Genomic DNA, 23,110 nt, shown 5'->3' on the forward strand with positions numbered 1-23,110 from the left:
CCGAAGTCTTCTATAAAGCTAAGTACCCCGTTGGAGAAACTTTTCTTGCCTCAGACCGATGTCAGAAAAAGTTAACAATTGTATTTCCATAAGGATTTTCATTCTTATTGCATACCTTGCCTAGGCCCTGATCCCGACGTCACTTCTTGTCGTTTTTGTGCTAGGTTTAATAAGCGTACTATTAAAAGGCGATTTGATTTCGCACGACACATTTTTGGTAGAAAATTTAACTATAACATGCCGTCGGAGCTACCGGCGTGCACAAAAAACGCAGGGACAAGGACCGACAGCCAAGGCCTAAACCTGATTCCGAGGCCTCAGTTGATCCGGTCTCTGGTTCTCCGGTTATCAGTGAGGCTCCGACGCAGCCCCTGACTACCGCAGTCCTGGAACCCGAGACCGCTACGGATATTTTGACGGAATGTACTAGGCCAACGCAGCCTTTTACTTCAAGCCCTTCTGACGATATACCTTCTAAGGACGTCGGTGCTTCGGAAATGCCATCGGTTTCTGAGGGCATTTTCAGACCGACTACTCTCACAGTCAAAACGTTTTCTAAGTCTAAGACGACTCCTAAAGCTAAAAAGACTACACTTCAGTCTCCTGTTCAAGGCCCTATGCCTAAGAAACAGATGCTCAAAATGGCTGAAGATTTGATTTCTCTTACCAGGGGTTTACAGCCTCCTCCTGACAAAAGGCCTAGACAAGAGGAAGATTCTGCTTCTTCTGAGCAACTGTCTATTTCTTTGGATTCCTCTGAAGACCAAGACTATTCCTGCTCTCCTTATGAAGATTCTGATGCTGAGGACTCTATTCCCTCAGCTTCCCCTCCTGAAGACTACTCTTTTGGGGAAACTTTACACACTATGAGAGAACATTTCCACTGGGAAGGTCAGGATTTCTCTGATTCCAAGAAAAGGCTCAGAGAGTTTCTTTTACTCTCCCAACACAGACCTCTAGCCATCCCACCTGTTTTGGACATTTTGGATGATGTCTATTTAGAATCCAGTTTCAACCCAGACTCTCTACCTCCTGCTCCGGCTAAGCCTGACAGATACTACAGAGTACCTGATTCCCACAAATTTCTTTACAAAAGCCCAGTAGCTGACCCAGAGACTATTTCCCAGGGTCCCAAGGGGGCTAAGGCTTCCATGGCTAAAAACAGTACCTTCTGAGAGGGACTCGAGCACTAGACAGGTTCATAAGTTCATAGGTTCATAGATTAGTACTAAGCTAACTGCCCTTGTGAGCCATTTTAAGCTTAGCCAATTATCCCTTGTGAGACTCAAACCCTGCACCTTGTGTTTGTAAGGCAAACACCTTAACCATTAGGCCACCCTCCCAACCTTTGGGGGAAAAAGGTTTACACCTCAGCCATATTAGCTATGAGAGCACTAAATTGTCAATTTCATATGCTCAAGTATCAGCAGTTTCTAATCTCTCAGTTAAAACAAAAAATAACCTCCCTTCCCCAACAATCTGAATTGAAAGAAGTACAGGATTTGTTGCACGCCACCGAGCAGGTGGGCAAACATACCTTACAATGTGGGTTTGATTCTTTGGAGGCCTCCTGCAGAGCAGCTGTCACTGGATGAGTTATACGTAGGCATACCTAGTTAAAGGAACAAAGTCTACCTGATCATGTCAAAGCAAAACTACTGGATGCACCCTTACAGCAGGATGTTCTTTTTGGAGTTAAAGCAGAAGAAGTGCTAAAGAAAATGAAAGATAAGGCGAAATCAATGCAGACAGTCAAAGATTTCCTACAAGTACAACCTCCTCGCTTCAGCAGAAACTGACCAACAAAAAATTGGTCCTTTGCCGCCACTGACAGACCTCAGAGGGGTAAATACAGGCGCCCAAGGGGCAGAGGACAACCACAAGCCCAGTATAAACCTCGCCAATGGGGCACTCCAACCCAGAAAGGAGGAGAAGACAGGTCTCAACCCACCAGAAGGCAAACTCAATGACTTGCACCTCGACTGGCCAAACAAAACTCATTTGTTAGTCCCCTTGGGGGGAAAACTAGCACTTTTTGCAGACAACTGGCACATGGTCACAAAGGATAAATGGGTCCTAGACATAATTTTATGAGGATACAGATTCCACTTTCACACCTTGCCAATGAAAAGAGGAATGCCAAACCTGCCACTAAATCAAAGGGCAGAGGCTCAAAAACAAATTACAGCTCTCATGGCCATGAGAGCCATTCATTGGGTACCGATTCAAGAGCAAGGCCAAGGATTTTACTCAAGGCTCTTTCTAGTACCCAGAAAGGACAATGCTTGGAGACCAATTCTGGATCTTTCAATTCTAAACACTTACCTACAAGTCCCAAAATTCAAGATGCTAACACTACAGCAGCTACTTCCCATGTTGGGCAAGGAAGCATGGCTGGTAACGTTGGACCTCAAGGAGGCATACCTGCATGTCCCTATCAGACAAAGTTGCAGAAGATACCTCCATTTCATTGCAGGTTCAACCCATTACCAATTCTCTGCACTGCCCTTTGGCTTATCTAATGCGCCCAGAGTTTTCACAAAATGCCTGGCACCAGTAATTGCATACTGCAGACAAAGAGGAATTCAAATATATCCATACCTGGACGACTGCCTCATCCAAGCAGAAAGAAAAGACATTCTATTACATCATCTGGCTTTTGTGAAGCATCTACTAAATTGTCTGGGGTACACAGTAAACGAAAAGAAGTCAAAACTAGTTCCCTCACAAAAAATGACATTCCTGGGTGCCAGCTTGGACACAACGGCCCAGAAGGCTTATCTTACACCAGACAAGCAACTACAACTGACTCAATATTTCAAGACAATGGCAACAAAGACCCAATTAACTGCAAGAAAAATTCTGCAGGCTTTGTGCTTCATGGCATCTTGCATTCTGATAATACCATTTGCAAAACTGCATATGAGGAAATTACAGTGGTACCTAAAAAGTGTATGGTCTCAACACAGCCACAGCTTGGACACAGTGATATCTCTCATTCCCTGCCTTCAACAGGAATTTCTATGGTGGGCACAGGCATGTCACCTCAACAAGTGTCAGCCTTTCACCTTGCTCCCAACCAGGCAAACTATCACACCAGACGCTTCAGACTATGCCTGGGGGGCACACATGGCAGGGCAATGCATTCAAGGCCTATGGACTGCAGAACAAAGAAAACTGCACATAAATCAAAAAGAGATGCTAGCTGTACAGAAAGCTCTGACAGCCTTCAAGGATCTTCTACATCCAGGACAACTTGCAATAAAGACGGACAACACCACAGTAATGCGGTACATAAACAAACAAGGGGGCACACATTCCTACCCTCTTTTCAGGCAAGCAATAATCTTATGGAACACATCTCTGGCCTACCAAGTCCAGTTACAGGACAGAAAAACACACTGGCAGACGACCTAAGCAGAAACATCAAAGATCCCCACGAGTGGAAGCTAGACCCACAAATATTTACAATGATAACTCAAAAATGGGGCCTACCAAATATAGACCTGTTTGCCAGTCCTCAAAACTACCAACTGACAAAATTTTGTCCAAGGACATTCCACCATCAAGCTTGGAAAGTGGACGCTCTCTCCTTCAGTTGGAAAAACCTGACAGCATATGCCTTTCCTCCATTACCTCTTCTCACAAAGGTTCTTTTGAGGGTCAAAAAGGAGAAACCTCGACTGATTCTCATAGCCCCAGGCTGGCCACGCCAGCACTGGTACCCGCTATTGAAGAATATGGCTCACAGCCCACCATGGATATTGCCTCAAATACCTCATTTGCTCACGCAGCAAAAATCTACACAGCCAGATAAAAACCTTAAACCTGGCTGCATGGCGAATCTTTTAAACATCCAACCAGCCCCTCTTTCACAAGCAGTTCTGGATGTTATTCTGGAAGCCAGGAGGCCAAGCACCAGGAAGGCTTACTCGAACAAATGGAAAAGGTTTTCTGCCTGGAACCAAGCTAAATGCCAAGACACAACTCAGCCTCATATGCCTCACATTCTGCAGTATTTAGCAGAGATGTTGCACAAAGGACTTTCCTTCTCCTCAATTAAAATCCATGCTTCAGCTATTTCAGCTCACTACAACACGAATCCACCTTTATTTTCACATCCTCTTCTAAAGCAGTTCCTCAGAGGGGCAAAAAACATTAGACCACCTAGAAGAGCTCCTACACCAACATGGGACCTCAACTTTGTTCTGGAAAAACTAACATTACCTCCCTTTGAACCAGCTTTCTCTGCAGACCTTCAGTTCCTATCTTGGAAGACTGCCCTGCTCCTGGCAATGACTTCTGCTAGGAGAGTCTCAGAATTACAGGCACTAATGGCAGTGGAACCTTTCCTCATTTTCTATCAAGATAGAGTTTCTCTACGAACTAATCCTTCCTTCATGCCTAAGGTGGTTTCCAGTGTAGCTTTAAATCAAACCATCCATCTACCCACCTTCTTTCCCAATCCACAGAACAAAGGTGAGAGACTCTTGCATTCCTTGGACATTCACAAGCAGCTTAGTTACTTCTTGGACAAAACTAATGCTTTCAGAAAAACTGACCAGCTCTTTGTATCCTATGCTACAGCTTCTCAAGGGAGGCCTATATCCAAACAAACCATTTCTAAATGGATAGGCCATTGCATACGGTTCTGTTATACCCATCATGGGAAACCAGTTCCTACTACCATTAGATCCCACTCTACCAGGGCAACAGCTACCTCTACAGCCTTTCTCAGAGGGGTCCCTACCAAGGAAATTTTAGAAGCTGCAACTTGGAGTTCAGTACAGACCTTCACTAAACACTATCACCTACCTCTTTATTCTAAGTCCAGGGCAGGCTTCGCCACTGCAGTTCTGCAGGGCCTCATTGCCTCCACTAGCCCTCTATGATACCTCCACCCTGCCTTAGCTTTGGGACTCAACCCAAGTGTGATGACTGCAGCAGGGTAACACGATAAACATAGTACAGTTTTGTACCTACCATAAATGTAGATGTTCGAGTGTTCTGCAGCAGGGTAACACGATGAACATAGTACAGTTTTGTACCTACCATAAATGTAGATGTTCGAGTGTTCACCCTGCTGCAGTCCAGGTTACCCTCCCTCCAACCCCTCTGATCTTTTGGCTAAATCTCTGCTATGCCTTACTGATGTATTTGCTTATAGCTGAAGGGATTTTGTGTTTGTACAGTGTTCACACCATTTGGTACTAATTTTGATCACCTTTTTGGGGGCACCTGGCATCTGGGGCAAGAAAAACTGAAGAAAATGGCGTCGGTTGCAGTATATGTACCCCTGGCGCACTGACGTCAGGGATGAGACGACAACAACCGACGTCGGACCAGGACTTTGGAAATCCGGCCGACTGCGGGACCGCCTGACGACAGGATAACCCAAGTGTGATGACTGCAGCAGGGTGAACACTCGAACATCTACATTTATGGTAGGTACAAAACTGTACTTTAAGTGACTTGAAGATTCACATAGTAAGATTGGAGAAATTAAATTAATCAAATTCAGAATACATGGGATGACGCACATTAGTAGTTCTTTTCCTTGGTCGTCTTGTGGTGTTTTTTCACACTTCTCCACATACTTTCCTTTATACTTCAAACACCTATACGAATACTGTCTTAATTTTAAGTTGAAGGGTACTTATGAATACCAAAAATAGTTTGGTAATGTGGCTAGTTCATACCAAGGACTTGTTTTTTTTTTTTTTTTGCCAGCATTCTTTGCTGCTTCCTTAATTTGAAATATGGCTGCAGACAGACAGCTGTGAAACAGGAAAGTGCTAACCATTCCATGAAACAGGTAGATTTGCTTAATGTAGAACGGAGTGATTTTTGTGGACAGACACTTGTGGCCAAGTTATTTCCAGCTGAAATGTTGCATGTTTGACCTTATTGATAGTTACATATGTATCAACTACTGATTTAAACTCCAAAGGAATTTTTGGGTGCTAATGACCCAGTAAGAGAAGTAACACTAAATGTAGTAATGGAACACCCTAGTTGTGCTCTGAAAATCAGAAAAATAAGCCTGTTATAACCAAGTTGACATGCAATAACCTTGATACAAAATGAAATAAAACTCATGCAGTAGTTATCATTGGAAACTGGCCATCATTTTCAGCAGCTGTTGACTCAGTGTGCTACTGCACTGACAACAGTCATATGGGACCAGGTTTTGAAATCAGCCAACAGCTTTGAAAATGTCACACCTTTAAAAACTGTGTTGGAAAGGGAAAGAAAGGTAGCAGGAGAAGTGTGTGGCTGTTTAGGAAGTAGAGGAAAGGTAAAAAAGAGGTACAGAATATAACAAAGGAACAAGCAGATCACTTTGAACCATAGCTTGGTGGTAGTAATTTGCAGGGCAATGAATCCATGTAGGAAGATGGAGCACTGACACAGATGAGGTAGGTAGACATAGCTGATATAGTCCATTGTCAATATTTCTGCGGTATGGCACATAGAGGTGCCTGGATACAGACTGATTAGGAATGACATAAAATGGCGCTGTATATAGAGGCACTGGGAGCTTATGTTGGGTGGCATGATGCCAGGGCACTTCTATGGGCTAGGCTTGTAAAGGCTCCAGGGCCATTAGCCTAGTTACACACCTATGAACCTATATTGATGGTGTAGCAATCTTCATAACAGAGGGTATCATATGTAAGCTCAAAGAAGAACACCATAGCATGAATATAGTAGGGGTGCAGACAGGGTTAGAGCCTAGGTGAAGTGCACTGGCACTTAAGTTACAGAAAGGGTAGAGCTGCTGGCTTGGTACAGTGCATCATCCACCAGACACTAGAGAAAAAGATGATAGCCTAGAGGAGAGGAAAAAAGGAGTGGAGTAGGAGAAAAAAGTAGTGTTCATGGGGATCTGAGTTTGCTAATTTCAGAGTAGGGAGGGTGTGAGAGCTGACTGAGATACTGGACCATATGGGTTTCATTCATCTGGTGCAGGACTTTACTAGAAAGGATGGAATTGTGAGCACTGCCCTAATCATTGCAGAAAGTGCTGTGGGCATCCCAGGCTAAGTGGCAGTTAGCCACAGTGATTGTGCTACTTTGCTCTAATAATAGATGGAAGGGTAAACTTTTAACAGCCATAAGACTATGATGTAGGAATTTTAGAAGAGTGTATTATGCTTTTCTGGGAGAAGAGGTTAGGGATGAATTAGCAGACTCTGAGCAAATTGAGGGGATAAAGCTATGGGAATTTGTCTGGGCTGGAGTACGTAAGACTGTGATGAGATTGGGCAAAAAAGGAGGCCAGTGTGGCTACATAGGAGTGAGAGCCAAGCAATTAGGGCAGAATGTACTGGCTACTTGAGGTAGAAATAAGTGTATGGGATGTGGAGGAAGCATAGTACAGAGAGGCAGGTAAAAAGTAGGTAAGTGCAGGAAAGGCTAAAGTTGAAAAGGAGTTTCAGAAAGTATCAAAAAGGGAAGCAAGGGCTTCTTCAGCTATGTAGCAGAAAGGAGGAGGGAAGGTACAGCAGTAAAGTATTAAAAGCAGTATTCACGATGAACGAAGCCAAGTCCACCAGATTATTGATTTTATTCGTTAGTTTAAAAACACACCACGTATACATCCACCATGAACGCCTTAATAAAACATTCACAAGCGTTTTTGTCATACAATAGACTTCATCAGATGACCAGCATGATTTAATTCCTTTAATTTATACTTTGACTCAATTATAATCCACCAATAAAATTCCACTATTCATTAAATAAATATTCATTAAATTAAAAAGGTTAAAATATCACAGTATATTAAATATGCAAAAATTAAAATAAATCATTTATACTATCCTAAAAAAACTCACTTTAAAATGATTTAATTATTAAAACTACTGTTTAAAATTGTTTAATGGGCAGCAAAATCCAAGTCCTATACATACTTCATTTAATAATGTGCTATTAATGCCCTCTAATGGTGACTAATATTATTACATTCAAAGTTTTGCAGACCTTAGCTTCAATAAAGGTACTATAGAAATGCAATCATTTAGACCGGGGGCTTTGTCAGCTTCCAAGGTGACCTGCCACCAAAGTTCTCTAAATTCTATTTTTTCTTCCCAAAGCCCCCCTCTAATATCACTTTTTACTTGTTCTAAAACAATAAATTTATATTTATAATTAGGACAAACTTTTGTGTGTTTGTATAGAGCATTACTTTCCTTTTCCACAGAAATTTCATACACATGTTTGTAGATCCTTCTTTTCAGTTTCCTTTCAGTCTTTCCTATGTAGAAGGATCTACAGTTTTCACAAATAGCTAAATATACTATACCTTTCGAATCACAATTATAATATTCCCCACTACTCACATATCTTCCTCTACTTTCTAAATAAAGTCTATCACTATTTATAATATAGGTACATTGGGTACAATGCCCACATTTATATGTACCTATCCTGTTCTTCTTACGTTCTGTCTTATTTTTGTTCTCTATTATAGATCAAACGTTTTGGGAATTCTTAAAAATTACTTTCTGAGGTATAATAGCTAGATTTTCTATGTCAGAAATAGCCAGAAATTTCCCCCATTCTTTTAAAAATATATTCTTAACTATACTATTCAAACCATTATATTCAAGTATTAGAGTTTGCTGAAATTCCTCCCCTTGGTGCTCGTTGTTATTTGTACCATTATTGATGTCTTTCTTTTATGAATGGGACAAAATGTGTCAAATCTACCTTTTTCTACTTCATTCCTTATCCGTGTAATGAATTCCAATGGGTAACCTTTTCTAAAAACATTTTTTCTAGAAATTCACATTCCTTTTTAAAATCTGTATCTGAACTTGTCATTCGGCTCCCACAGACAAATTGTCCCTTCACTATATTTATTTTACAGTGAAAGGGATGGGCACTTTCAAAATGTAAAAAAGAATTGCAAAAAGTAGCCTTCCTAAATATTTTAGTTTTTAAATTCTGTTCATCTTTGTAGATTTCTAAATCCAAGTATTGCACATTAAATTCAGAGATATTATAGGTAAATTTTAAGAAATGAGTTGTATTTCCCATATATTCCATAAATTCTGCAAATTTTTCTCTTCCAGCTACCCAAAAAAATAATATATCATCTAAAAACCTTCTATATACCATCCAACAGTTATTAAATACAGAATTTAAAATATATTTTTCCTCCCAATAAGCAAGAATTAAGTTAGCATAAGTAGGGGCGCACGCTGCGCCCATTGCCACCCCCTGTATTTGTTGGAAAAATTTCCCATTAAAATGAATAAAATTATTTTTCAAAACTAATTCCATTAACCAAGTATTTATTAATTTATCATTCTGCGACAAAACTGAATCCTCATACACTATTTCTTCAAACATTTTTATGCCTTCTTCATATGGAATGGAAGAAAACAAATCAATAATGTCAATAGTGATAAACAATAGATGTTCATTATTCAAACTGTCCGGTATTTCTTTCAACAAATCCCAAGAATCTTTTAAAATACACTTCCTTTTCATCCATACATTTTTTAAATTTTTATCAATAAATTTAGCTAATGGGTAAGTTTTGGACCCTTCAGCCGATATTATCAGCCTAAAAGGAGGGTCTTCTTCACTTTTGTGAATCTTGGGTATACCAAATATCGTGGGGGTTCTAGGTTTGTCTACTTTCAAATGTTTAAAGGTACTATAATCTATTAATTCTTCATTTAGCATGTCTTCCAAAACCATGTCTATTTTATTGTAAGCTAATGTTCATTTCATTTAGGGAGACTGTTGAGTATCTCGTTTCATCCCATAGAATGATATTCATTCTACTTTCATATAAAATACTATCCATTATAACCACCCCACTTCCTTTATCAGGTTTCATTACTCTGATTTTTTTGTTATTTTTTATTTCGTACATCAATTCACTTTCTTTCCTACTTAAATTAGGCTTAAACCATATTTTATTTGCTTTTTTCCTCACTTCAGATTCAATAATTTTCTCTACATTTTTTAATTGGGGGTGCAACGGGGGGTTGTATATACTTTTTCGTCTCAATTCCTTATTAATTTGAACTTTATTATTGGGAAACTTAATGCTTAAGTTGACTTTTCTTAAAAAACTTTTTATATCTAGTATGCTACCTGTTACATCTCCTTTCCTGTTGGGTATGAATTTAAGGCCTTTAGAAAATAACTCAAAATGTTCCTTTTCTAAAACTAATTCACTAAAATTGTAAATAGTAAAAATTATTATGCATACATTTATGTTTATCTATAACAATTTCTTCACCTACATATGTACTGGGGTGGGGAATCAGTAATATTTCCCCCTCCCCCTTCCCCCCCCCCCTGGAAAATTCTGCTGCTGGGGACCTTGTTTATTTTTCAATCTCTCGGACCTCCTTAGAGGTGGAAATGCTGTATCATAATCATGTCCATCCTCATCATAGATGAATCCATCTTCATTACTGTCAAAGTTATTCTCCCTAACATTATGTTTATATCCATTGTCATGATTTAAATATCTTCTATTAGGTATAGGATAACATGTATGATTCTCATACTCCTTGATATCCCTCTCCAGTTTTTTTATTTTTCTACTCACTAAATTATCACATTTAATATCTATATCTTTCCTGATATTGTAATATTTTTCCTTTTCTTCTTTAATGGAGAAAATTAAGTCATCCTTAACATGCTGGTCTAGTTCATCAATATCCTTCTGTATGGCTTCTTGGCATCTTATATTATCCTTAATAATTAATTTTAATACATCTATGCCACACTTGTTGAACACTTCTAAAAGTTCCTTATGAAATTCAGTGCCCATAACAACATTATTTGGAAATTTGAATACTCGTAGTCCCTTAGGGACAATGTCTCCTGATATACATTCTTTTAAGTATTCATTCTCTATGTCCAACATTTTAAATTTGTACATTAACTTAGAGAGTTTATCAATCTTATTTCTATAAGTATCATTTAAACCCTCTCGTTTACTGTTACCATCAATTTTAAACACGTATTTGCCCTTTAACCAGTCAATAGTTTCTTTGTGTATATTTGTAAACACAGTACCTGAATTCGAGCCCCTTTCATTACAGGAATTTAATCCATTGTTAAAGTTGTTACTTCCATGGGGGCCAAATCTTGTTTCCAAGTTTTTAAAAATAGCTGGAGTGTTAGCAGCATTGAAAGTACCTTCATTAACCCCATTATTAGATTCACCAAGGTCGCCAGCTTCCGAAATTCCGCCAATAAGCTCTCCTTGTTTCCGGTTAACAGTTCCGCTCCGAATATTCCACCCTTCGGTTCTGGAGGAGCGCGATTGAACAACAATGCCACATATCTCCACAAACGACTGACTGAGTGGAGTAAGTAATTCAACCAGGGCTGTTAATTGGCCAATCAGTTTCTTCGTTTGCCCTGCTTCGTCCTGCCTCTTAGAATCAGGAAGTGTTGAGCCATCCATCGTGGAACCACAAAAATATACCAAAATAAAACCAAGAAAGTGGATATACTGCCAAAATATAACTCAGAAAAGTATTAAAAGCAGTATTCACGATGAACGAAGCCAAGTCCATCAGATTATTGATTTTATTCGTTAGTTTAAAACCACACCACGTATACATCCACCATGAACGCCTTAATAAAACATTCACAAGCGTTTTCGTCATACAATAGACTTCATCAGATGACCAGCATGATTTAATTCCTTTAATTTATACTTTGACTCAATTATAATCCACCAATAAAATTCCACTATTCATTAAATAAATATTCATTAAATTAAAAAAGGTTAAAATATCACAGTATATTAAATATGCAAAAATTAAATTAAATCATTTATACTATCCTGAAAAAACTCACTTTAAAATGATTTAATTATTAAAACTACTGTTTAAAATTGTTTAATGGGCAGCAAAATCCAAGTCCTATACATACTTCAGTTAATAATGTGCTATTAATGCCATCTAATGGTGATTTATATTACATTCAAAGTTTTGCAGACCTTAGCTTCAATAAAGGTACTATAGAAATAAAATCCTTTAGACCGGGGGCTTAGTCAGCTTCCAAGGTGACCTGCCACCAAAGTTCTCTAAATTCTATTTTTTCTTCCCAAAGCCCCCCTCTAATATCACTTTTTACTTGTTCTAAAACAATAAATTTATATTTATAATTAGGACAAACTTTTGTGTGTTTGTATAGAGCATTACTTTCCTTTTCCACAGAAATTTCATACACATGTTTGTAGATCCTTCTTTACAGTTTCCTTTCAGTCTTTCCCATGTAGAAGGATCTACAGTTTTCACAAATAGCTAGATATACTATACCTTTCGAATCACAATTATAATATTCCCCACTACTCACATATCTTCCTCTACTTTCTAAATAAAGTCTATCACTATTTATAATATAGGTACATTGGGTACAATGCCCACATTTATATGTACCTATCCTGTTTTTCTTACGTTCTGTCTTATTTTTGTTCTCTATTATAGATCTAATGTTTTGGGAATTCTTAAAAATTACTTTCTGAGGTATAATAGCTAGATTTTCTATGTCAGAAATAGCCAGAAATTTCCCCCATTCTTTTAAAAATATATTCTTAACTATACTATTCAAACCATTATATTCAAGTATTAGAGTTTGCTGAAATTCCTCCCCTTGGTGCTCATTGTTGTTATTGTTGTTTGTACCATTATTGATGTCTTTCTTCTTATGAATGGGACAAAATGTGTCAAATCTACCTTTTTCTACTTCATTCCTTATCCGTGTAATGAATTCCAATTACAGCAGTAATTATGCTGAGCTGTGACTGAGTACAAAAAACTGGAAAAAAGCAGAGGTTCTGAATTAATACTGTTTTAGACAGTACAAAGGAAGTCAAAGGTAGGGTGCCATGTTCGTGGTAGGGGGAGAATGGTGGATAGACATCAGGAAGAAGTACTAAGGAAACTGAGTATTGACACAAAGGTACAAGGGGAAATGGCTGCTCTTGGGGAGAATGGAGCACAGAGGCTAAATTAACTACTTGCAGGAGTGCTCAGGTGGATGTGTTTAGCAGATTGCTAGTGAATTGCCAGAGAACTGGAAAATAGTTATTTTTTTAATCCCTCCTCTTCTGCAGGACTGAGCCCATAGGTCATCTGCCTTCACCCAGTCAGCCCATCCATGGTAGCAAGAGCCAGGAATCCCCAGGCTAGATGAGAGCTCTCTGAACCATTTACTCTTGACTGGGCGTCCCTGCTGCATGGCACATGCCAGGTGATAAGGAGTGGAGCAGCTTGCTGGTTATGTCAAGCAGCCTACCCTCTCCTCAGTAGAGCAGTCCCCTCCACCGTGGTGTGCTTTCCAAGATCTACTTTGTGTTGGTCTGATTCTCCAAGATGAAGCCTGCCTTCACTTGCTGAATTCCCCTAGACATACTGTGTTGACATGCATGCTGTAGCTTGGGCTCTCTAGGCTTGATTTTCATTGGGGAGAAAACCTAGTGCTTCTACTAGTTGTCACCCATGTGTGGTTAGCCAGATCCACCTTTTTTCACCTGAGATGGACATAAACAATGGCCCTGAACTCCCATCCCTCCCTCTAGCTTGCAGGTATATAAGCTGCTATTTAAACTCTGGTTGCTCTGTAGTCAGGGTTTTATCTTTAGCACCATAGAACTGAATAGGATAGAGCAAAAACAGAAGATATTGTACCCTTCATCGGGGAGGGAGGGAGGGATAGGGGACAGAACAATATTTGGGAAAGCTATGTTTTAACAGTGGTAGGGGAAAGTCATAAGAATAGTAATGGAAAAGGTTATGGAGACTTTCTAGTGTGCATCAGTCTCCAGTGCAACATCAAGTCCATAGCCAGAAGGAACAGTCAGTCAAACTTGATCCAGTTTTATGACAGAATTACAGGTAAACTTGATAGGAAGGAGTACCATTGTATGATGTGAATTTGGAAATCAGCAAGGTCTTTGACTCTGATTCACATAGGAGGCTGATAGGAAAATTGGAGGGGTGTGTAAAAAGTATGACCAAGACCAAAGATCTAGGTAGCTGTATTGTTGAATGTTACAGCATATAGAGTTGTGAGACAGTGTCTTGTAGAGTATGAGAGATGTTTACCTGGATCCAGTGGCCTTTATTGTGATTTTTGAAAACATCTTGGGGAATAAAGAACAGGATCTGTCTCACTGCTTATAACACAAAGATAGGAGGTGCAGTGGAAGATGGTGGGACAGTCCTAACGAGGGATTTTTAAAGGCTTTTTTGTTTCAATCTTCAGTCTTTGATGTTAAGCCAGAAGTGCTCTTCACAGCACTCGCTGTGTGCCCAGTAATCATAACTCCTGCAATTCTTATGGAGTTACATTATCGGTAACACATCTAAGTATGACTAAATTCTTTTTACAAGATCCATTGCACCTACTACTGTTGGAACTGTCTGGGTATCCTCCTCTCATATTGCCCTAATTTCTGCTTGCAAATCTTGGTATTTTATTACTTTGTCTCTCTCTATACGTAAGATACTAGTCACTGGGCATAACAATTTCATTGACCAGTGCTACTTTTGTTGTCTTTTCATGGACTACTGTATCTGGTTTTCTGGCATCTATTTTTTGAACTGTTGGTAATGAGTGATCCCATGTGATATGGACTTCATCATTTTTTATAATGCTTTGTGGCTTATTTTTCCAGTGTTTTTCAGCTAATTCAATATTATGATGTTTGCACAATTCGCAGTGCAACAGTCTTGCCACTACATTATTATGTCTAGTATACAGTCCTCCTGCCATTATTATATCACAATCAGCAACCAAGATGTGTGACTTGTTACCAGTTCTGTTTTACAAAACCTACAGTTATCTGTTTCTACCACATCTTCAGTGGACTTTGTAAACCAGTGTGTACGTAGTCCACTATCTTGGGCCACCAGTATTAACCTTCCATCTTTTAGTTTAAATTGACCTCTCCTTAACTATTCTTGCATTTAATCCTGCTCAATATGAGGTGGTTCCAAGAGTTTTCTGTACTTGCAACTATATTTGTGCATTTTCCACATTTCTTGCCTTCTCGTGTGATCCTTCACCTTATTCTTTCTTTTGTTTTTTGGCATATTCAGTTGCTGCTTGATTTTTATCATTTTTATTACCGCTTGACACTGATAGGCTTCTGCTAAAGTAAGCAGGGAAGTCACCTTAGACTTATTCTCCTCATGTTTTAAAACTTTCACTGTGTTGGGTCTTGTGAGTTCAGCAGATATGTGTGCAATCCTATGGTTGTAGATCTGTACATGTAATCAGTTTCAAGGAGGCCCATACTTCCTCCAGAATAATGGGGAATATGTAGTCTTGGTGTACACTGATTTTTTTATAAATCATTTGATAAGCATGAAGCATCCTTCTTGTTTACCTGTCCAACCGATCCAACTCCTTTTGGGACCAGACATTTACTCCAAAATTGTAAGTTAGGGCAGGAAGAGCAAATTAATTTATAGCTTGGACTTTGTTCCTAGATGTCAGCACTGTTATCAATTCATAAGTTCATAGGTAGGTACTAGGTTATCTGCCCAAGGGCATTTATAAGCCTAGCCAAAATGTGTTGGCTTTCGCCTCCCTTTTAGATTAGTTTCCTGGGCCTCTGTCCAGCAGGGCCACTGATTTGATCCCAGGTGTATATTTACGATTTCCCATCCACTCGTCAAGATTTCTCTTGGAGAGTCGGTGAGGGGCTTTGCTTAACATAGATTGGGATTCTATTCCAGAGCGAGGGAAGTCTCTGGGACAGGAATCTATCCTTCCAGCATGTCCTATTTATTGTTGTGCTGAGGTTTAAATCCCTAGAGCGTGTGGCTCTAAGAGATTTGGTTTTCCTTAAGTGGAGCATGTCCATTAATTCAGAGTTTGACATGGCCTTGTACTTAAGGCAGAGGTCTCCTCTTGAGGAGGCGGTAAGCAACCGAGTAAAGATGGAGTTTCTTTAGCCGGGCTGCATAGGGCATTTGTTTGAGGCCCATGATCCTCTTAGTGAGGTACTTTTGCGGTCTTTCCAGCTGTTGCAGGTGTCAAGTAAGGTACATCACAAATGGGGCATTGTACTCTATTATGGACCTGATGAGTGATGAGTAGAGGGGCACAATAGCCTCTCTTGATCTAGATGCAAACCCTTTTGTGATTAGGTGGGCTACATAGAAGGATTTTCTAACTACTTTGGCAATGTGGTTATCAAAGGAGAGGTTGCTATCTACTTGGGTCCCCAAGTCCCTAATTACATCTTCTGTACTTAGTGGATTACCTGCTATGTGATAGTTTGTGGGCACTTTATTTTTTCCAAAGGGGATGACTATGCACTTTTTGGCATTTAGCTTAAGGCCATGATTCTGACACCAGGTATTCGTCTCCGTGAGACCCTTCTGGAGAATGTCTGTGTCAGCCGGGGAGTCGATTATGGCCCCCAGTTTGCAATCATCTGCGAACTTGGTCAGCCATAGTCCTCCTGTGCCTGCCTGTACCTCAGAGAAGTATAAACCGAACAGGAGGGGTGCCAGGACTGAGCCCTGAGGGACTCCACTTGTAACCGGTTTAGAGTTTGACATAGCACCCGCAACTCTGACCATGTGAGTTCTATCTATGAGCCAGTTTGCAACCCATCTCGTGACATAGGGGTTAATGTTCAAGCTGATGAGCTTTTCTATAATGCCAGAGTGGAGAATGGTGTAGAAAGTCTTTGCAAGGTCCAGGTAGGCTGTGTGGACTACCTTTCCCTCATCTATGGCCTTGGTAACTGTTTCAAAGAAATCAGCCAGGTTTAAGAGGCATGATCTGCCTTTAACAAAGCTGAATTGGGTAGGGTCCAGTGTCTGGAGGTTCCCAATGTCTTTGTTAATGAGTTCTATGATGATGCGCTCCATGGCTTTGCAGACCAAGCTAGTCAGACTTATAGGGAAATAGTTCCTGGGATCCATTGTTGCACCACCTTTGTGGAGTGGGATAACTGTTGCTGTACGCCATTCTTTGGGTACATAGCCTGTGGTGAGGCTGAGCTTGAACAGTGAGTTTAGGTGAGGGGTTAGTTCATTTCGGAGCTCGTGTAGGACGCAGCCTGGGATGCCATCTAGTCCCATTGATGCTGTGTTCTTGGCTTTGGAAAGGGCTGTTTTCACCTGAGTGTCTGTGATGTCTGGGGCTCTACAGTCTTCTGGAATGGACACGGGCCCTTTAGGGGGAGAGGGGTGGGTAAAGTTTGCACTGAACCGGTCAGCCAGGATGTTGGCAATGTCTATTGGTTCAGTGTATTTTTTGTCGTTTTGCACTAGCTCAGAGAAGATCTGAGAGCTGCCACTTAGATTCTTGACATAGCTAAAGAAGGCTTTGTGATTATCTTTAGTGTCTTTGGCAATTTTTCTTTCGAAGTTGGCCTTGGGTGATTTTATGAGGGATCGTAGTTTCTTGCTGGTACTGATTAGGGATGCCTTCCCTTTTTGGGATTTTGCTCTATCATGTAGGAGTTTCCTCCTCCTGTTGTAGAGCTTATTTATGGCCGGGGTCCACCAGACTGGTTTCCTCATTTTGGAGGAGTGAGTCTTTGTTTTACTTGGGATGGCTTGATCCATGCATTCTTGTAGGTGCACATAGAATGCATTTGTGAAGGATTCTGCAGTTTGTGCAGCATTATCCTTTAGCAGTGGGGCTTTGAAACTTTCCACCTCTGTCTTGAGAAGTGTGAAGTTTGCTTTTGAAAAGTTTTTTTACAGTTGTTTCCTTGACTGGGGGTGGGGTCGGGATGTGTATGTCTAGTGTGATTAGTTTATGATCTGATCTTACCAGCGACGGGTTTACTTCTGATGTGGAACATTGGTCACCCATATTGGTGATGATCAAGTCCAGTATGTTGTCACCTCTCGTGGGAGTGGTAACCAGTTGTTCCAGGGTGTTTGAATTTATAAACTCTAGAAAGCGTTGGGCAAAGGAGTTTGTACTTAAGTAGTTTTCCCAGTCTGTGTTTGGGTAGTTAAAATCACGAATAGATAAATATGTAAAATCTGCTGGTGGGGTATCCGGATCCAAAAATCTGCCACAAAACGTAGTAGTATCAAAGACTTTATTAACAAACTTTTTTAAAAAATAAAACTGCAGTAATTGTTTAAGGAAAAAAGATGAAACTAATGCTTTGTACAGACATTTAAGTAAAAGTCCTGGATGTGAATATTTTAAATTTGTCATATTAGAGCAGGTAAGGGCAAACCCCAGAGGGGGGAATATTAGTAAGAAACTAAATGGCAAATATTGTTAAATTCTACAATGCATCCTGGTATAAATGATGGTATATCCATCAAAGCCATACTGGAATCCAAAGTGTGATTTTATCTTGATTTTATTATTACTGTTTTTAGTTGTGTTATTTTTATTCAAGTGTGATAGATAAAGTGGCACATTTGATTAAGTTATTACATTATATTGTATTTTTTATATATATTTTAAACACACACATATATATATATTAACTTAGTACTGTGCACTTTAAAAATGATGTGGTTAAGCACTAATTACTTGATTAGATGTTGGTTCCTATTGGTTCACAATACTATTTAATCAACCATGATTTTTATGTCAGTGTTCTGATGGAGTCTATATGATAGATGAAAGTGCTTAACAATTACTGCAGTTTTATTTTTTAAAAAAGTTTTGTTAATAAAGTCTTTGATACTACACACGTTTTGTGGCAGATTTTTGGATCCGGATACCCCACCAGCAGATTTTACGTATTTATCTATTCTTGGTTTCAACTGCTGAACTGGTTTTGTTCTTCAGTAGTTGAAATCACCCAATATCATGGTGTTGGGTAGATCTTCATATTTTCCAGTGTTCTCAGGAATGCTGAGTGGGGGTTTTGAGACAGGGTGGGTGATCTGTAGCAGGCTACAAACTGAAAGGCAGTTTTTCCCACTGTTAGTTGCACATGGATGGTCTCCGAGGCCTCGTGCTGTGCTACAAGCCTGGAGGTGTGGGAATCCTTGATGAAAATGGATACACCACCACCTTTTGTATTTCGGTCCGGGTTCTGGGGCCGAAAGGTATGGTATGAGTTATAGCCTGGTAGTGCTGGGGTGTTCTCTGGAGCCTTGAACCAGGTTTCTGTTACTGCACATAAATCGATTCCCTCCTTGCTTAGGAGTGCCTCGAGTGCGTGCATTTTGAGGTTTAGACTTCTGACATTGAGTAGCATTGCCCTCAGTTTTTTGTTGCTTGTGTTGTTTACGGAGGTGGGTTTGTCTTTTGAGCCTTGCCTAAAAAAGGCACTATGGGGATGGCAAAAGCCTTGGCCAGTATTGGAAAGCCCAAGGGCGACAGGTGCAAGCCGTCTCTTGCGAAACAACGTGGCTTGTTGAGCATGTCATCCCAGGCTGACAAACACTGGATCCCCTTTGAATGACACCAAAAGCTAAGCCAATTGTTAAAATTGATCATTTTATCTTTATACTGTGGCATCATTCTTGGTGAGGGCAAGATGCTACTTAGGGTCAGGGTCATACCGGCCTGGGCTACATAATCAGAGAGCTCCTCTATGTCTCTCTTCATGTAGTCCAGGGAGGTACGTCTCAGGTCGTTCACACCAACATGGACAATGACAGAGTCATATTTGTACCTGTTATGGAGTGACCTGAGTGCTTGTGTTATGTGGCGGATCCTGGCACCCGACAGGCAGCTTACAGTAACCTTCTCCTTGTTCAGTCTAGTGAGAGGGACATCAGTGTGCCTGACAATAGAGTCTCCTATTACTAATGTATTGGGTGTGTTGTTTAGCCTTAAGGGCTGTGATTGCATGGCACACTGACTTTGTGACGTATGTGATTTGTGGTTGCTGTTGGGGGTGGGGGTTGTTTGGATGTCTGCTTTGGAGGTCTCTGTTGCTTAGGCAGATTTCTATTAAGAGCCTCCGAGTATGTTTTTGTGTATTTGTGTGTGCTATTGGCCAGTACTGATATGACTGGTCTATGTGAGACTGGTAGTGTGGTGCAAGTGTTTCCCTTCTCCTCATGATTGACTGTTCCAGTCTTGGGTTGAGAGAGTTTGGCCTCCAGTCTGGCTGTAAAGTTTCATCTCTCGCATACATTTGTGTTTGCTTGAAGGAGGAGAGGGTTGTCTGTGTACGTGAGGCAATTGTGGCTTTGCCTCAAAATGCCCAGATGCACCAGCTGAACTGGAGAGTACACTTGAAATTGCCCTTTGGGCATGCCTGCACAGATAAAGTGAAGTTTTACTGATTGTCCTGTTAGGGATGTATAGAGAGCCCTGTACTTCTGTATAGTATCGGGAGCATAGTGCTTGTGTTTATTAGTGCTTACTAGGAGTTTTGGTCAAGTGCTGGACTGACAAGAAACTGTTTAGAGTGCTTAAGTTGAAAGTCTGACTGGTTCCAAGGGAAAAATTGAAGAGCAGACTTCGTGGAGCCGGGAATAGTTTAATCTTAGCTAAATGGTGCTGCGCGGAGGTGCGCACCACGCAAATGCGGGTTTTTAAGGCAGGTAGATGAAAGAGATAGAAATTAGCCCAAAACGGCCAATAGACTACTAGTTGCTGGGCTGAGACCACTCCTCCAGGGACAGATAGGCTGCACAAAGCTCCCCACTCTCACTGGTGAACAGAGAAACTTCCTCCTATCCAAGTAAGGATATGGGCAACACAGGAACTTGTACCACAGCCCTGAATTCAGCAGAACCTGAAAACAGGACTAGACTAGCTTAGAAAAGGTGGGGAAACAAGAATTTTTTTTTTCTTTTTTTACAGGTACAACAGTACACTACACGAAAAAACTTTAAATGCTTTAAACAGGCTAGGGCACTTGAGTGTGTAGCCTACAAACAGTTAAACAGATGCTTTTAACACAGAAAACGACTTTAAATGACTTTGAAAATGCAACCAGCAAAAAAGCAAGTATTTCAGCAAAAAATAGCTTTTTAGAGTACAGAAATGCTAGTAGATCTCGTTTTAGGAGAAAAATGCAAAAAAAAAAAAAATTACTTAAATCAGTTGAAAGTCTCTCTCTGCTGCTTGTAGTACTCTGCAGGGCACCACGAGGAGCTTAGCTTAATTTTAGTCTTCTAAAATATTCCTTACAAATTTTATTTGAATCTCTTCATATTTTGTTGTTGTTCCTTCATCATTTCCCAAATATTTATACACTGTTGTTAAAATTCTTTTATATCGCATTCCTATCCCAGGCTGATGTTTTCTTGGTGCTGCACTTTTCCTACTTTAAAGGTTGCTTTTACACATTTATGAAGACCGAATGACATTCTTATATCATCTGAAAAAGTTTTTACCACTTGCAGTTGTGCTTTCAGTTCCTCGTCTGAACTATACAATTTAAAATCATCCACAAAAAGAAGAAAAGTCTTTACAATTTAGTTCATGGCTACAGTTTGGCTCTCAGAAAACAATCTGTTAAGTAGGCAGCCTAATGAGTTAAGGGCGAGACAAAAGAGCAGTGGTGGCAGTCCGACTGAAATATCCCCCTTTGACTTTTTATCCCTGGAGTAATTTGTCCTTTATCATTGCTTAACTGTAAAGTGGTTTGCCACTGTTTCAAGGTCACTATAATGTAATCGATCAGTGTAGGGGTGTATTTTATACACTTTTAAGCATTCTTTTATCCATGAATATGGAATACTGTCAGATGCCTTTTTGTAGTCTGTGCATGCCATACTTAAATTCTTCCCCTTTTTACAGTTCTCCATTATGACTTTAACAGTAAATGATCCTTTGTTCCATATGACTTTCTTTTGTTACACTTTCTATGTAGGTTGTTTGATTCTGTTTTACTTTTTGATCACCCCAAACACTTCCAGAGGTAGTTTACTCTAAATTCCCTATACACCCGAATAATGTCTCCTATTAAATATCTATGCAAGACACTGTGCAAGTTCAAATATTTTTTAGTCTTTCATAATAACTTACATTTTCATATCTATGGATGCCATTGGTATATTTTCACTATACTCTTTCCAATTTACTGATACTTGTCTTCTTATAAGATTTCCATATTTTTCCATACTCAAGTTTGATTTTAATGTAGCTAACAACCAATGATTGCATCAATTCTGATTTCCTAGACTTTAGATTGTATACAACCTATAGATCGGCAACTACCATTAACCAATTCATTGATATTAGAAAAACCCAACCATGTCCTTAAATGAATCTACAGTTTCAATTACTGGGTGCTATATTAAATATTCACCTTTCAGTCTGTCTTTCAAATCTCATATGCTTAGTTTATGTATTTCTCAGTATATTCTCCTATGCCCAAATAGTTAATTTAATCAAGTTCTTTTACAGGTGTGCCTTATCTGTAACGCATTTAATCAGTTTACCCATTTTCAAGTCATGTGCATGGACTGAAGAACACCACAGAAAGATACAACTTAAACAAGTGTGGGCCTAGGACAGAACCCAGTGGGACACCCTGACTATAGCTTAGAATTTCACCTGTCCAATTGCTGTATACTTGCCATGTCCTGTTTGTAAGCCATGCAACTGTCCATGTTATCAAGAATATATCAATGCCTAGATGTTCTTCGTGTTTCACTGTTGCAGTCATCACACTTGAGTTATCTGCCTGCAGGTAGCTCTCAGTCGTCCCGAATACCAGAGACTTAGTATTTCTGCGTCGTTGCTGTCGCTCCAGGACTGATGTCAGGTCGTCGGGGGTATAAAAACAGGCAGCCGACGCCATTACATCAGTCTTTCTTGCCAAGGAGCCTGAAGCAGAAGCAGTTTGCACGAGTGCAGGTTGGCCACTACCTGAGTTTTTCATTTACGAATTGAATCATCGTGAAGTCTTCTAAAGTTAAGTACCCCGTTGGGGATCCTTTTTTCTTGCTCTAACCAATGTCAGAAAAAGTTAACAATTGTCTTGCCTGTGGAAAGCAAATACCACACCGAGATTTTCATTCTTACTGCATCACCTGTTTAGGCCCAGACTACAACGTACTTCACTGTCAGTTTTGTGCCTTGTTCAGCACCCAAACCATTCGTCGTCTGGCCCTTATTGTCGCTAAATACTTTCGTTCTCGATCTCCGTATTCCGAAATGGCTTCGGTAAGCCATCCGACTAACGATATTCCAAAAAAAACGTAAG

The 23,110-nt window shown here is 39.9% G+C and overlaps 1 protein-coding gene across 1 annotated transcript in view; it reads left to right on the top strand.

Annotated features, from left to right (window-relative positions):
* The window catches only part of WWP1 (WW domain containing E3 ubiquitin protein ligase 1), a 2,386,594-nt gene that overhangs the window by 720,618 nt on the left and 1,642,866 nt on the right, over positions 1-23,110 (top strand). The gene's annotated exons all lie outside the window — the stretch shown is intronic.

The sequence above is a fragment of the Protopterus annectens genome, chromosome 3.part0 (assembly GCF_019279795.1).
Source record: "Protopterus annectens isolate FY-2018-M chromosome 3.part0, PAN1.0, whole genome shotgun sequence".
NCBI classification, from domain to species: domain Eukaryota; kingdom Metazoa; phylum Chordata; order Ceratodontiformes; family Protopteridae; genus Protopterus; species Protopterus annectens.